At 38.2% G+C, this 16,020-nt stretch overlaps 1 long non-coding RNA gene across 1 annotated transcript; it reads right to left on the bottom strand.

Annotated features, from left to right (window-relative positions):
* Positions 1–14,383: 14,383 nt before the first annotated feature.
* Positions 14,384–15,637, bottom strand: LOC109119904 (uncharacterized). Its single transcript, XR_002027484.3, has 3 exons — positions 15,380–15,637; positions 14,705–14,753; positions 14,384–14,589 (listed from the first exon to the last, which is right to left on the bottom strand). It is a non-coding gene; the product is annotated as an uncharacterized lncRNA (long non-coding RNA).
* Positions 15,638–16,020: the final 383 nt, after the last annotated feature.

The raw sequence follows: 16,020 nt of genomic DNA, 5'->3' as shown, positions 1-16,020 counted from the left end.
AAGAAAATATCGGTCACGTTTGAGGATGATGATAGATTGCAACATTGTAGTGCTATCGCTACAAGATCCCTAGTACAAAAGAAAGAAGATCCGGGTGCGTTCACTATTCCTTGCACAGTTGGGTCATTACATTTTGCGAAAGCATTATGTGATCTGGGGGCAAGCATAATTCTAATGCCCCTCTTAATTTACAAGAAGTTGGGTTTGGGGGATCCAAAACCCACTGCGATGCGGCTACTGATGGCCGATCGGACTGTGAAAAAGCCCATAGGGATACTCCATGATGTGCTAGTAAAAGTGGAGTCATTCATCTTTCCAGCAGATTTTGTGATTCTTGATTGCGAAGTCGATTTCGAGGTGCCCATTATTCTTGGGAGGCCATTTCTTGCTACAGGTAGAGCCTTAGTTGACATGGAGAAGGGACAGATGACATTTCGGTTGAATAATGAAGAAGCAACCTTCAACATTTGTAGGACCATGAGGCAGAGTGGTGAGCTCCAATCGGTATCTGCCATATCCCACAAAGAAAATATGAAGGGGACTGAACAAAAATTTGCAAAACAAGAGTTTGTGGTTGGGGATTTGGTACTTGTAGACAGTTCTGGGGTGCCTTGTCTTCCAGGTAGGCTCAAGTCCAAATGGACTGGCCCTTACTTGATTACCCAAGTATTCCCTCATGGGAAAGTTGAGTTAAAAGCCAAGGAGGGAGTGCGGTTTAAGAAGAATAGAGATAGAATAAAACTCTATTTTGGGCATAAAGCATCGGGGAATAAAGTGATAGAGGCATGCCATCTTGATGAATTCTGAGTAATCAAGTGGCCCCAGTCGTGCCGCGACGTTAAATCTGGCGCTTGTTGGGAGGCAACCCAATACTTGTCGTCTTTTTAATAATGGTAGCATTTTTCTATAAATGGGTTTTAAATTTGCAGGCACATCACCAGGAAATTCTGCAGAAAACTACTCCGCAGTAGCCACTGACGGATACAACGACGGACCGTCGCGTGTGAAACGGACCGTCGTATGCACCGTCACACCAGGTACGTATTTCTGTCATTTTTGAAACTAGGGCACACACGACGGACACCACTACGGGGCGTCGCATGTGCGACGGACCGTCGTCAGGGTACCGTCGCGCGATTAATGAAATTAACCCGACCCGACCCGGCTGGACCCCTTTTCAAAATTTAACCGTTTATACTCCCCATCCCTCCATATTCCACCCCATTACTTCCACTTCCTCTCATCTCCCCTCTCTTTTCCACTTCCACACTTCCCCCACTTCCACAATCTCCCCAACCTTATTACTATCAGTTACTTGTCGGTGTGCTGTTTTTGGTATCTACCTTGCCACCTGAATCATTCCCCACTTGTATTTTCTCCATTTCCAAGATATGTGTCTCTAAATTTATACTCATTTCTCTTGTATTTTTGTTTATTAGTTATTATTTCGTTTCTAGTCGTCTCTTGTTACCTTGATATGATTATGTCTAGACCTAGGCTCTAAATGTTTGAATTTGCCATGATAATAACCCCAGACATAGGTGATTTCACATTAACAGTTTCCTAGGTAGTTGGGATAGACACATAGAGGTCCACAACACTACACGACCATATGTGTTCATTGGGGTTGCTTAGGGTACCTACAGTTCTGTCTCTGATATTCAGAACGAGACCCCGATGACGGTCCGTCGTATTCACGATGGACCGTCATAGGGTCCGTCACATAAGCCCTAGCACCCTCCCCAACGACGCCTGTGACGGACCGTTGTCTTCACGACGGTCCGTCCTGCACGGTCGTCATGATGGTCAGAGACCCCTTTGAAAAGGGTCTCCAAAAATTTTCCAAGTGTCCAACGACGGCCACTTACGACGGACCGTCCTGCACGACCGTCATGATAGTCAGAGACCCCAATGATAAGGGTCTACAAAAATTTTCCAAGTGTCCAACGACGGACCGTCACACCCACGACGATCCGTCCTGCACGACCGTCATGATAGTTAGAGAACCCTCTTTTGAGGTTCTCCCATCATTTTCTAAGTGTCCAACGACGGACCCTTACGACGGACCGTCATACAACGACGGTCCGTCCTGCTTAACCGTCATGATGGTCAGCGACCCCTCCTTTAGGGTTCCTTATATATACATATACCAAGTATAACACGACGGACCTCATGACGGTCCGTCATAATCACGACGAGCCGTCATAGGTCTCGTCGTGTGGTACAGTTTCAATATTACTAACACATTTTTTTAAAGTTTCATGTCATATGATCTTGCCTGATTTGATTGCCACTACTCATACTAACATTGCCCCTTTACAGGTACTATCGACTATGGCACCCAAGCAAGACCGCACTTATGCACGCGGGCGATCTAAGTCTGTCGCCCCGTCTGCACGCTTGATCATCAGGTCTGATGATGAGCGGGACCCTGAATACATGCCCCCAGGCACCTCCGCTCCTTCCCGTGCTACACGTGCCCCCAGAGCCACACCCAAGACGGTGGCGTCCGGCGTAGTCACTGCCTCCCAGTCTGATGAGGAGCGCACACTGACCGGCACACCCTCTGGGTCGGCCACAAACGAGGAAGGAGCGTCTGGCTCCTTGGGAGCATCCTGGTCCGAGGAAGCTTCAGGATCTGCTGAGGTTCCCGCACCCGCCACTGCTGCAGCGTCGGCCTCGTCTGATGAGGCTGACAGTTCAGACTCCACATCCAGCGCACCAGCCCCGGTCCCCACCCCAGCCTCTGACCAGCCAAACCGGTGGTGCGTTGAAGTCCAGTTTCAAGTTTACTCCGACGCGAAGTTCTTGACCGATAAAGGAGTAATGACTCGAACACTTACCCTGGAGCGGCGGGTACTTACAGGGAGTCTCCCCTCGATGCCGGAGATCCATAACATATTCACCAGGCATCGCCTAGAGTGGACAGCCCGTCCCTTGGGACGATACAGTGAGGAGATGGTCCGAGAGTTCTACGCGTCCTACGTAGCGACTCTCCGATCACAGATCGACAGGCGGGCTGCTCCCGCGAAACAGGCCCCATTGGAGCAGGTTCTAGTCCGGGGCGTGCAGGTTGACATTTCCCTGCCCGCCATCCGCCGGTTCCTATACGGCGAGAGTGCAGATGCTACTCGGACCCCCATCACTGCCGAGTTTGACTACCGCTGGCAGGTAGTGAAGGATGGACAGTTCCTGCGAGAGCTAGCACTGAGGGAGACCACCAAGCGGTGGATGGCCCTACACTTATCAGTCGACGGAGAGGGTGCAGATTGGGTCACCGAGCCGAAGGGGGCCATCAAGAAGGCCAACCTCACGTTCGTCGCCAAGTTCTTGTGGCTGCTCGTGCGTCACTGCCTTTCCCCCACAACTGCTGATAACATAGTCACCTGGGATCGAGCAGTGCTGATGGCGGCGATGATAGCCAGCTTCGAGGTGGACTATGGATGGCTTCTCCAGGCAGTCATGCACGAGAGGGCATTTAAGGTCACCACCACCTACCTCTTTCCGTGCATGATCTTTGCCCTTTGCAGGTCTGCAGGTGTGCCCATATGGCACATAGATCAGTTGAGGACCCCGCCGGGTACCGTTGACGTCGGCCTCATCAGAGACGAGGCCAATGAGTTGGCCCCACGTCCAGGGCCCTGTCCAGAGCTGCCACCACTATCTGATGACCTTGCGGATACGGTGGCCCAGGCTCGCACAGCTACACAGGCATCCACGGACACTACCCCGATCGAGTCTATCCCGGGTAGCAGCACAGCCCCTCTACCGACACCGGCCCCGCTTGCCCGAGTCCAAAAATTGGAGGTACAAATGGCCACTCTTCTGCATCATATCCAGCCGTGGATGCAGAAGTCTATTGCTGAGTCTGAGGTGCGTATGGAGAGGCAGATGCAGCGGAAGATTGCTGAGGTTAACCAGCGCCTCGATGACTTTGAATTGAGAGTATTAGCTCGACCAGCCCCTCCGGTAGATGTGTCGACTCTCCAGGCTGCAGTCGCCAGTCTTCGTGCAGACATCAACACGATCCTAGCGACAAGAGTGTCAGAGTCTGTCGAGCCTGCTAAGGATACTGTATTGGCGGCTCTGTTTTCTACTCCAAACGTTCCCCCATCTTCCCCGAGAGAGAGTGCCAAGAGGCGGAGGGGTCGATCAGAGGATGAGGCGCGAGCAAGAAAGAAGGAGCGCCGAGAGATGGAGGCCGCGAGGAGAGCCTCACTTGCTGAGGCGGAGGAACACCAGATCAGAGCATCACAGATAGCGGCTGGGGCGTCTAGCTCCCGCACTGTAGAGACAGCAGGAGGCACTACTGAGGGTGCAGTTGTTGCTGAGGACATCACTGAGGGTGTCCAAATTGCAGAGGATGTGGGTTCTGGGAAACCAGACCCACCAGCTTGTTGATCGACGGCGCTATGCGCCACAGGTTTGCTTCACCTACCCCTCTAATCTTTAGATTTTTTTTATGCATTGGGGACAATTGCATGCTTTTTTTGTTGGGGGTGGGGTAAATGGAAAGTGAGTGTTAGGGTGAAGTCTGAGTAGCCCAACTCACTATCCTCTTTTGGGGTTTTCTTGCCTGTGTTCTTTTTCCCCAAAAGACTGATTACTTTTTCTGTTGAACCGGCACGTTATATCTTTTGTACATAGTTTAACTCTGAAGCATGATGGCTGAAATGATATCCCGATAAAACTGGAAAAGGTTGCATGTAAAGACGTAGTAACTGATAATTGTGTGGATCTAAACATGAAATAGAGTCACACCATTGCACTACCCTAAACCTTCAAGTCGAACTAGGTGTCTGATAATATGGTATAGTGATGAGATGTCAAGTGAGTGTGAGGAATGTTGAATAGTCCACTACTGATACTGAGCTAGAACTTGCCTGGTTAGTCCTGCTAAAAGTAAGCTGTAACATACAATTAGGAAAGGATCATAGGCCCTTATTCAATATAGCCCATTTCTAGCCTAAATAAAAGAAACCAAATGAAAGTTATCCTTCGTTGATCCAAATAATTTGAGCTTAAAATTAGACCTTTCTTTTTCACCCCAACTGATCTTTTCTGGGAACAATATGTTGGCCCTGGTCCCTCCTTGGACATGTGCACCTCAGCTTATGCCAAAAGCATAAGTTGAGGGTGGCTAATGTATAAACAACCTTCGTTATGGCCCTGACCCGATTTTGGGTATTGTGTACCTTGACTCATGGCAAAGCCATGAGTTGAGGGTGGCTGTTTTGAGGAATGCTCTGGAAAGTGGGGTTGAAAGAACAAAGAGAGAGAAAGAACAAAAGTAAAGTGACTCAAGAACTCGTTGAAAAAAAAAAGAGGGAAATATTCAAGAATTACAAACAAGAAAAGAAACGAGTCACTTACACAAATGAAGAAAGAAGGGAAACAGCAAGGTGAAAGAATAGGAGAAACTGGGCGAGATAAATTGATATAGAGCGGAAGGTTTAGCCGACATGTCAAGGAGGGCAAAAAGTCACTAAAGTATACCTAAATATACCCTACCTGACTCTGAGCCTACGTTACAAGCTAAAAAAGTCCTATCGTGATCCTAAGGGTTGTATAGCGAACTTAAGGCAGTGAAAATAAGGGCAAGCTTATGGCAATAGGTATGAATGAGTGTGACTTTGTTCTGAGAGCGAGTGTTGAAATGTAATCCTTATACTCAAACTGAAATCATTGTGTGAAAAAATGAGGATTTTGTTCTAAAGCGAGGACACTAGTTGCAATACCAGAATTATTAGCACCTCGGTGAGAAATTGAAGAGGATAGGTGTTAGTGCATGGTGAGTCTGTGTCATGTTCGAATCCCACAAAAGCCAAGCCTAATAGTGATAGCATGCATAGATTTGATGGGATTAGTCGGGATTGATGGCCAAATGATTGCAGAGGATAAAACATGAATACTATTGTACAAAGATTGTGTAGTGAGTCATAGTGCGTCGCTTGAGGACAAACAACGAATTTAAGTTGAGGGTGTTGATATACCGTGGTTTCACGGTATAATTAATACCTTTTCCTTAAGTTTATTGTGTCTGAAAGCCTTTTTGTGCTAATTTTGATATAAGTTTTTCTTTGTTTTGCAGGAAATCTGTCTAAAACTGAATGCGGAGATTTTGAGCGAAAAATGCAGAAGAGACCACCTACGGAGCTTATGACGGTCCGTCGTGCTTGTGACGGTCCGTAGGTGGCAGCGTAGAGAAGCTGCTGAAGGAAGATGGGGAAGTCTGACCAAGTGTGGGATTACGAAGCTTGTGACGGTCCGTCATGGATATGACGGTCCGTCTGGCAGGTTCGTCGCGAAGATCAGAGAAGTGATCCAGTACCCAAATTCCAAAAGTTGAAGTATTTTGTAACGAAGACCCTCGACGGACCGTCGTGCCTGTGACGGTCCGTCACACTTGCCGTCGAGGGGAATGAAGAAAGCAGAAGAAGAATTGCACCCAAGTATGGGGCGACGGAGCCCACGACGGTCCGTCATGACCACGACGTTCCGTCGCGTGGTCCGTCGACCCAACCGCGTTTTGGCAGATTTCTAGTAATTAGAATCCTTGTTTAATTAGGTTTTTATTTTTTTATAAATAGTTCGAAAAACCTCGTTTTTGAGGTTAGACTCTTGGAGATTAAACATCATATTATTAGACTTTGTTTTTCTAAGTTTTTGATTATTGGAGATTCTTACAAGTAACTCTTGTTGATTAATCAAGCAAATTTTCAGACTTTATTCTTTCTCATCAAAGTAAGTACATGACTTCTTGTTTAATATATTTGAATATTGTGTTTATGGATATGAGGAACTAAACTCTATAACTAGGGTTGTGGGAACCATAGGCAAATAATGAGATAAACCCTAGCTAAAATAACAATTCTAGAATAGTGTCTTGCATGTATTAATAATTCTTTCGCTTAGAAATCTTTTTAACGGATGATCAACGTTAGAACTCGCCTTAATGCTACTTGCCGGACCAAGGAGGTAGATAATAGGAAAAGAATTATTAACATAGATTTAGTGTATACTATCTAATAGGCTAGTATTGATTGGTACGAGGTAATAACTAAGTCAAATATCGAATATGATGCTTAATATGAGGTAAGGATAAGGGTTAGGAAAGCAACACACGTAGCCGGACCAAGGTGCGGAGTGAGATTTTCTAGATGCCGGACCAAGGATTTAGAAATACATAGCTTATCACTTTGCATGCAAGATACTAGGAAAGAATTGTTATAGCTAGAATTATCAAGTTATGAACCTGTGGGGAACACGTAAACCCTAGTTACTTTGATTACTTGATTAAAACTCAACATTAAAAGTTGTTAGGTGTCTCTGTCAAGTTCGTTAGTTATTTTTATTTTATTAGGAAGTACAAAACCCCCCTTTTATGCTTTTACTTTTTAAGAAAGTCATCAACCGAACAATAGTAATTACAAGTTGGAGTTAAGTCTAGACTATTTTCCTCGTGGGAACGATCCCAACCTCACTAGTTGGGTTATTTACTTGACGCGACCGCTTTACTTCTCATTTGAGAAGTAAGTTTGAGCGTATCAGGGAGTGAATTGAAGGTGTTTTGTGATGCTGATTGGGGTGCATGCATTAATAGTAGAAGATCAATTACAGGATACTTGGTACAGTATGGAGGTTCACCTATATCCTGGAAATCTAAGAAACAAGTGACAGTGTCTAGAAGTTCAGCAGAGGCAGAATATAGAGCAATGGCATCTACAGTTTCTGAGGTTGTTTGGATTGTTGGTTTATTTGATGAACTTGGAGTCAAAATTAACCTTCCTGTGCCATTACATTCAGACAGCACTTCTGCAATTCAAATAGCAGCTAATCCAGTGTTCCATGAGAGAACAAAACACATAGATATAGACTGCCATTTCATGAGAGAAAAGATAAAAGAAAGATTGGTTGTCACAACATATTTGAAGTCATCTGAACAGCCTGCAGACATATTCACTAAGGCACTTGGACGAGATTCTCATATACATCTTGTATCCAAGCTAGGAATGAAGAACATCTTCATAGCTCCTAGCTTGAGGGAGGGTGTAAAAGAGTTAAGTAATTGCATTGATGTACATTGAACATGTATTGAAGTAGTAGATTATGGTGAAGATCACACACTAGATTATAGTTAGGAAGAGTTAGTTACAAGTTAGTTACAAGTTAGTTACAAGTTTGTTGGTAAGTAATTGTATATAACTCATGTATTGTGTGATATTGTGGCTTAATGCAGTAGCTCTTTCTCTCCTAACCAAATTGTATTCCTCCTACGTGTTCTTGAGCTTCAGCTAAGCTTTGGCTATGGATTCTTGCTAGAATCCATAAGCTTTACAGTTAGTTCAATAACTTTTTGGAGCAAATTGGTAATCAAGATTCAACTAATTTTAATCTCTAATCCTTGAGTTTCATTTTTCATTATTAGAAGTAAAAGTCTCCAATCGACATCATTTTTTATAGATTCAGTGAGAAGAAAACATTTCAACTGATAATTTTTTTTGACATTAAATCAAATGAAAAGTACATAAAAACAAAATTGCTAATTAAAAGGAAGACAAATGCAAAACATTGTCGCTAAAAAAATTCACAATATTTTATTTTAAAAATGTATGTAGAATGAACAAAATTGATTTATTGGGGTGATTTAGGGAATTTTGTTGGAAATAGTGTGAATCGTACATGTTTTTGGGTTTCTGCGAAGAATTTGTTGTTTTTTGACAAATTTTAATGAAAGGATGAAAATTGTCAAATTTTAAATAATTGAGGGATATTTTCTGTTAAGAATAATAATTTGAGGATGTAATTTAAGTTGGGGTATAGTTTGAGAATGTTTTTTTAGCCAAAAACTCAAGTAAAAGAACTTAATAATTAATTATGGTGAAGAGGAGTCAATTTAAATTAATAAAGAATACTAGTAAATAAATAAGAATGAATGAGAGAGAAAAAAACCTTTACACATTAATGAAAAAGACAAAAAAAAAAAGCTTTCAAAAATTAATGGTGTCCACGAGATTTGAATCCAAACATGTGACAAATTGCATACTTTGCCAATTGGACTGTTCATCATTTTATTTAGTGGGTGACAAAGAAAATGTATATTAATTTCTTATATATATATATACTTGTACAAAGTTTTTTTCAAGCTCACTAACTGTCGTGGCACCTACTCCACATGTACCAATAGATTTGGTTACGATTAGATTCAATAACAATTAATTAATATTGATAAAAATTTTAATATTTTTTTAATTTATATATATTTATTATCGCTAAAAGATGTTCTTATTGTTGTCGATATAGAAATAAATAGATGATGATATGGCAACGGATGTGGCTAGCTGTTATCAATTAGTTCAAGTTGTATTATCACAAGTTCGAAACAACTTTATGACAAGTAATGAAGAAAGTGAGAGTACAATCCATCTGTATGAAGTTGAAAACTACTTCAATTTAAGCCGTTTGTATTTATGAAGACCTCCTGTTCATACTGCACACGTATTTGTAGAGTATGAAGACAATAAATTTATTATTTCTACCTCTCTTTGAAAAAACAATGTGTAAAATGCATATGATAAAAAATAGCATTGGTAATGTTATTCTTTTGTAGTTATAATAATGATCAAGTTGAAGGGCAAATCTTTTATGTTTTCTATAATGAAGTTTGTCCAAAAGTGGAAAAAATATTGTTAGAGATGGTGTTCAATCTGTCTATCACTGATTCTACAACTCCTGCTCTCTTAAGACTTATATTTCATGATTGCCAAGTTCAGGTTCATTTTTTTCATTTCTTAACACATGATGACTTTATAATATATACAAAATATATTTTCAAAATTGTTTTAGTTAGTGTGAAAATGAATGCCTAGGTATTAGTTTTATTTGTGCTTGTAACTTTCATTTTTTTCCAAAAATTTACAAAGTTTGAGACACCTTGTCTATCAACATTACTTAAATGTGATTTTTGTTGTTTTAAAAGGGTTTTATATGGATATTGTTGTACAAAGCTGGGTGTAGGGTTTAGATCTAGTAATTAATTAGTTCAATGCAAGGGTACATTGATTGATATGTAATATTTTGTAGCATTAGTTAGAGGCAACAAATGCTAGAAGATTCGTATGAGGATAATCATAAACATTAAAATAAAAATACTGTAATTAATTAAGGAGAATGTGGCAATCAAAAGTGGGTTCTACTATCTTAACATTATTTATTTTTAATTTGTTTTTTTTTTAAAAAGAAATTCTTTTAATGTGTTTTCATAAATGATATTGAGAAAGATTGTGATAAATTTCTATACCTATTAGAGGAGATCTCTTATGTGATAAAGATGAAAATTTTGATCAAAAACAGTTTTTCACTTTTTTGTTGCACTATTTCTCATTTGCCTAATATTTTACTTTTTTTTTTCTTCTTATAGATAAGATTACATGGATATTTTTTTTCTTTTAATTTCTTGATTTTTTTGAGACATGATGGTTGATGACATGTTGGGATATGGTACATCCTGAAAACAAAGATTAAAGGCTACCTTTTGATTATTCCTATATTATTCTCAAAGAAAATATAAATTAGCTAAGATACTTTTTTAAAAGTTTCATAAATATATCAAATTTAGCTAAGGCCTTAAAATATTTACACACGTACAAAAATATTATATTTAGAGTTGCCTTTTATTTTTACTTACTAATTGTTCTTTTGTTTATAATTTCAAAAGCGCTAAGGTTTAAGTTCACATAATAATATTGTTATTATTTATAAAACTAAAAATTAGTTCTAGTTAATAAGAAATTACACTACTAAAAAAAAGGTCAAAAAGAGACCGCATGAGGTCTCCGAAAAAGAGACCTAAAAAGAGACCTCAACGGTCGGTCACTATAATACAAGTCACTTTTTTGTAGACACCTCATGAGGTCGCCGAACGGAGACCTCACGAGGTCACCAATAAATTGTTCGTTTTTTTTTTTAAAAAAAGACCTCATAAGGTCACTATTATATTAATTAATTTAATTTTATATTTTAAAAAAGAGACCTCATGAGGTCACTATTATATTATTTAATTTAATTTTTTATTTTAAAAAAGAGAACTCGTGAGGTCACTATTATATTATTTAATTTTGATTTTATATTTTAAAAGAGAGACCTCATGAGATCTCTTTTTCTGCATTTATTGAATAGCGACATCATGAGATTTCTGTTATGAAATTTTCGAAAAATATAATGCAAAAAAGAGACCTCATGAGGTTTCTTTTCTACATTTATAAAATATAAAGTGTTAAATAGCGACCTCATGAGGTCTCTATCATGAAATTTCTGAAAAATTTAATGCAAAAAAGAGACCTCATGAAAAAATTGACAGTTAATTATTATTTCTGTGACTTTTCATCACCTGTCATTTTAATTCAATACCCAAATCAAGCTCAAAGAGCTTACAAAAATCAAGTGAAGCAATACATTTACTAATATTCTCTTATAAACTCAATTGCAACTCACCTTCAACATAATTCTATATTAAACAAAAACCATGATATCTATAATACACTACTCAAAAGGAAGAGCATATAGGGACCTAAATTACTATCTAGGCAATTCTTGTTCAGTGTACGTCTGGCTAAATCAAGACCACTTGGGTTATCGATCATCATGCGCTAAAGCCTCTGTTAGCAGTGGTATACTCCTCTAAACTATGTCCATTGCAAGCAGCCATAAAAGCTTCCTCCATAGCATCTCTTGAGATACCATTGTTGCAAATGTTTGCAAATGCTCTCATGTGTTTCATGTCATATTGCGTTAGTGAACCACAATGTGCCTCGAAAAGGCGAACCTAGTGAAGATAAAACAGTATCAACTCATGTCATGCAAATCATAACTTTTAACAACCATTTACTACGTTGCAAAAGCAGACTCTTGGATTACCGTTGATTTTAGGCATTCCCAATCATCCAGGAGAGGTAGACCAGGTTTTCGGACAGAGCTGAGAACAGAACCACCCTTTATTGGACCCAAAAAACGACTCCAACTGCATCTCTGCTCCCATCAAGATGTTGCCTTCTCGAGTGAATTGTCTTCCAGCTTCTTATACTATATAGACCAAGAAAACATGTACAAAGACCAAATCAAAATGATATACCACCAAGCAGAACTATAAAACGGGTGCTCATGTATTTCAAATTTGGGGATAGGTTGAATTTGTAACTTCCAAATTCCAATTCAAGCGCTAGTTCAATAAAATTATTGGCTACATCTTATAATCTGGATGTACATAAAAGGATCAGGTAATAATGAACTACCATACAAAAGAATTCTTCCATTTCAAGAACGGTCATCAGATAAAACAGAACACAAATGAAACTATAGTCACTAGACAATCTTGTATATACCACTCCATCCCACTCTATAGGACCAACCAAACATTTCTACTTCGATGAATCTTAATCCCTCTCCTATCCTACTGAAATTTATAGTGAAATTACACAGATTATAATACAAAGATATTTAAAACTTACTCTTTCCCATAAGAAGAGAAGATCAGTATCCCTCTGGTTCACAAGCTCCAGTCGTGCAAAATATACTTAGCAGATGATAGAATTATACATCCTATAGAAAAAAGCGTAATTAGTGCAGTAAAAGGAAACTTAATATACCAAAAATTTAAATTTATAATAAGTGCCAACTACTCAGTAGCATTAACAGATAGGAATATAGATAAATCATTAGTTTTATATTGGAAAATGTCTCGAATAAAATTAGCACCAAGCAATAAAATATTTACAGTAAGATGTAAAAATCTATATATATTAAAAACAAAACAAAAGATATGTTATTAGGAATGCCATTTCTAGAACATTTTACCCACATATTATAACAAAAACACATTGGTGGTTTACTACACCATGTGAAAATAAAATAAGAGCAAAAAGAGTAAATAACAAACAACGTAAACCTATAGCATCGATAAAAGGAAGTGAAAAAATAAATCAGGAAATGAATTTTGTTATCATTTAGTTGTTTAGATATATTTCCTAGCCATAGTAGTATTGCTTTAGGGCCCGTTTGGATGGACTTAATAAAAGCAGCTTTAAAAAAGTACTTTTAAAAGTGCTGAAACTTATTTTTAAAATAAGCAGTTATGCGTTTGGATAAAAGTGCTGAAGTTAAAAAAAAGTTGTTGATGTGTTTGACAAATAAGTGCTGATAAACAACTTTTTAAATCAAAATGTCTGAAATACCCTTAAAAGCTGTTAACATAATAAAAGTTAATTAACTTATATTTTACAGCCATAAATAATTATATTTTGCTATCACTCACATATTTCTTTCTCATCACAAATTATTTATAAGAGGAATATAAACTTATTATAGATTTTAAAGATATATAATTTGAATAGATTAAAGAATGATTTAAGATTTTATTTTAGTTTCATCAATAGGTAATAATAATTGTCTATCATTCACATCTTTCTTTATCATCACAAATTATTTATAAGAGGAATATAAATTTTTATTTAAGTTATATGTGCAACTTGTTTTACATTTTAATAATATATAATTTGAATAGATCACTTGAAGATTTAAGATTTATTTTATTTTCATTCATTAGTAATAGTAATTGTCTATCATCCACACGCGAAAAGGGAAAAATAGAAGAAAGAGATGTTAGGGTTATGTGGGTAATTTGGAGATTGTATAAGAATATTAAGAGCAAAAAGGTAAAAATGTGGTCAACTTAAAACAGCTTATAAGTTGAAAAAAAAAGCACCCCTACCGCAGCTTTTAACTTTTGGCTTAAAATAAGTTTTTTTAACTTAAAATAAGTTATTTTGAGTATTGCCAAACAGTCAAATAAGTCAAAAATCAGCTTTTAAGTCAGTTTGACCAGCTTTTAAGCTGAGCCAAACAGACTCTTACTTATATCTGTAACACAATCTAGATCTAAAAAGTTATATTGTTCGGTTATCGATTTAGGTGTCCGTTTTTTATTTAATCTACTATTCCATATTGCATTTGTTCTATATGATTGTTCATAATTTTTTGTATAATAAGTTGGTGCTGTCAAAGTTGTAAGCTACTTATATAAATAGAGGGCTTCTCCCTCAGAAATAGAATAAGCTACTTTTCAATCAACTCTCTCCATTACTCTTTCTCTAAATCCGCTTCCACTCCCCAAATTGGTATTTTGTTGTTTTGTGTCGGCCACAGAAAAGAGGGTCATATGTAAAAAGTGTGTCGGCCATAGATAAAGTAAAGACCATTATTATGTAAAGTATTTTGTTGTTTTGCGAAAGATATAAGGCCAAGTGTAAAGTATGTTGTCGGCCACTTCTATTGGCCAAAGTTGTAAGTTACTTATATAAATAGAGGGCTTCTCTCTTAGAAATAGAATAAGCTATTTTCAATCAACTCTCTCCATTACTCTCTCTCTCTCTAAATCGCTTCCACTCCCCAAATTTTGTTTGCAGGAAGATTCACGGTGGCAGGGTCAAATCCTTGGTACAAATAAACTTTCTCAAGCTTAATTTCTTTGTTGTCATATTCCATAACATGAGATCCAACATTATAGTGGTTTCAGTTGGAAGTTCTTTCCTTCACCTACAATACAACATAGCATTAACGTCCAATCGGGTGCGACATACATTTGAAAAGTTTGAGCAACATAGCTCACAAGAATGTATTAGATGCCAAATAAAAGTCTTGGTTCATTCACCTTCTCGTACTGTTGTTTTATTGTTTCCTTCTTCAAGTTATGAGACACACTGAAAAAAGTAAATCGAGTAATCATCAATAAACTAGCATAATAATTAAAACGTTCACCTGGAGTCAAAGGGATGGGAGGCGCCGACCCACTGCTGCTGCTGCACGACCCACTGATTCGTGGTTGTGTTGGATGCAGCGCCGCTGGAGATGGAGGCGGCGCGACCTCCAGCTGCTGAGGCCCGACTGCAGATGGGGGCGACTGTAACGTCTTAGGATGTTTGTCTTGTTTATAAATTCTAGTTACTTATTTTCGTAACATCTTATAAGAGTTGGATAAGTTTTGATATTTTTTTATAAGTTGTACGAATTTCATGTTTACGAGAGGAAAATATTATCTGAGAAATCCAAATTGGATGTGGACGAACCTATATTGTTAGATTAGTCCATTCACACAAGTTTGATAGTGTGTATTTAGGTGTTGGAATCACCTTATCATCCTTACAAATGTTGGTGCACACACACTTGGAATAACACACTGTTACAACATCGAAAGCAGGCTATATGATGACCCAAAAAATGATGAACCCAATGAACATGAATTTAAGATATACTTGAAATTGAGTCGTCCAAAAGGCTCTTTAACCTCAAATATTAGCTTTGTGCTAAATGAACCAACAACACTCACCTTTGACAATCACTACTACATCAATGCCATCAACGGTCGTGGAGTTCTCAGAAATCGACGCTAAAATCCCTTTTCATCTTCTTACTACTCCCTATGTACAATGTTTTGCAGCTGATCAAGATAATTTTTTAAGGCTTTCTCTTTTGCTTTTGTCAAGCTTTCTACTTATGGAGTTCTCACTGGTTCACAAGGCATCATTAAAAGAAGTGGTAATGCGTTGAGTTATTGAAAAAAATATATTAATTTAATTTGGCTACATGCATGGGGTGGCGTTACGTTGTTTCTATATATATATATATATATATATATATATATATATATATATATATATATATATATATATATATATATGTTGCTTGAATAATATGTTATACTGTATTTTTTTTAGTAGCTAAAGTCACATTATGCGGCATGTCTACTCTTTCTATATATGTTATTGCTCGGGTCTTCTAATATGCATTATTTTTGGATATCGTAGGACTCACTCTCCTCGATTCTTCTAAATATGCATTATTTTTGGATATCGTAGGACTCATTCTCCTCGATTTTGAGATTAGACACCGAAAAAACTCAGTCTCATCTATACCAAAATTATACACCGGAGGACTCAAGCTATGCCTAATTACAATTATTAAAGAGAT

This window comes from Solanum lycopersicum, chromosome 1 (genome assembly GCF_036512215.1).
Source record: "Solanum lycopersicum chromosome 1, SLM_r2.1".
Taxonomy (NCBI): domain Eukaryota; kingdom Viridiplantae; phylum Streptophyta; class Magnoliopsida; order Solanales; family Solanaceae; genus Solanum; species Solanum lycopersicum.
The sequence above is the reverse complement of the archived record's forward strand: the minus strand, read 5'-3'. Positions and strand labels throughout refer to the sequence as shown.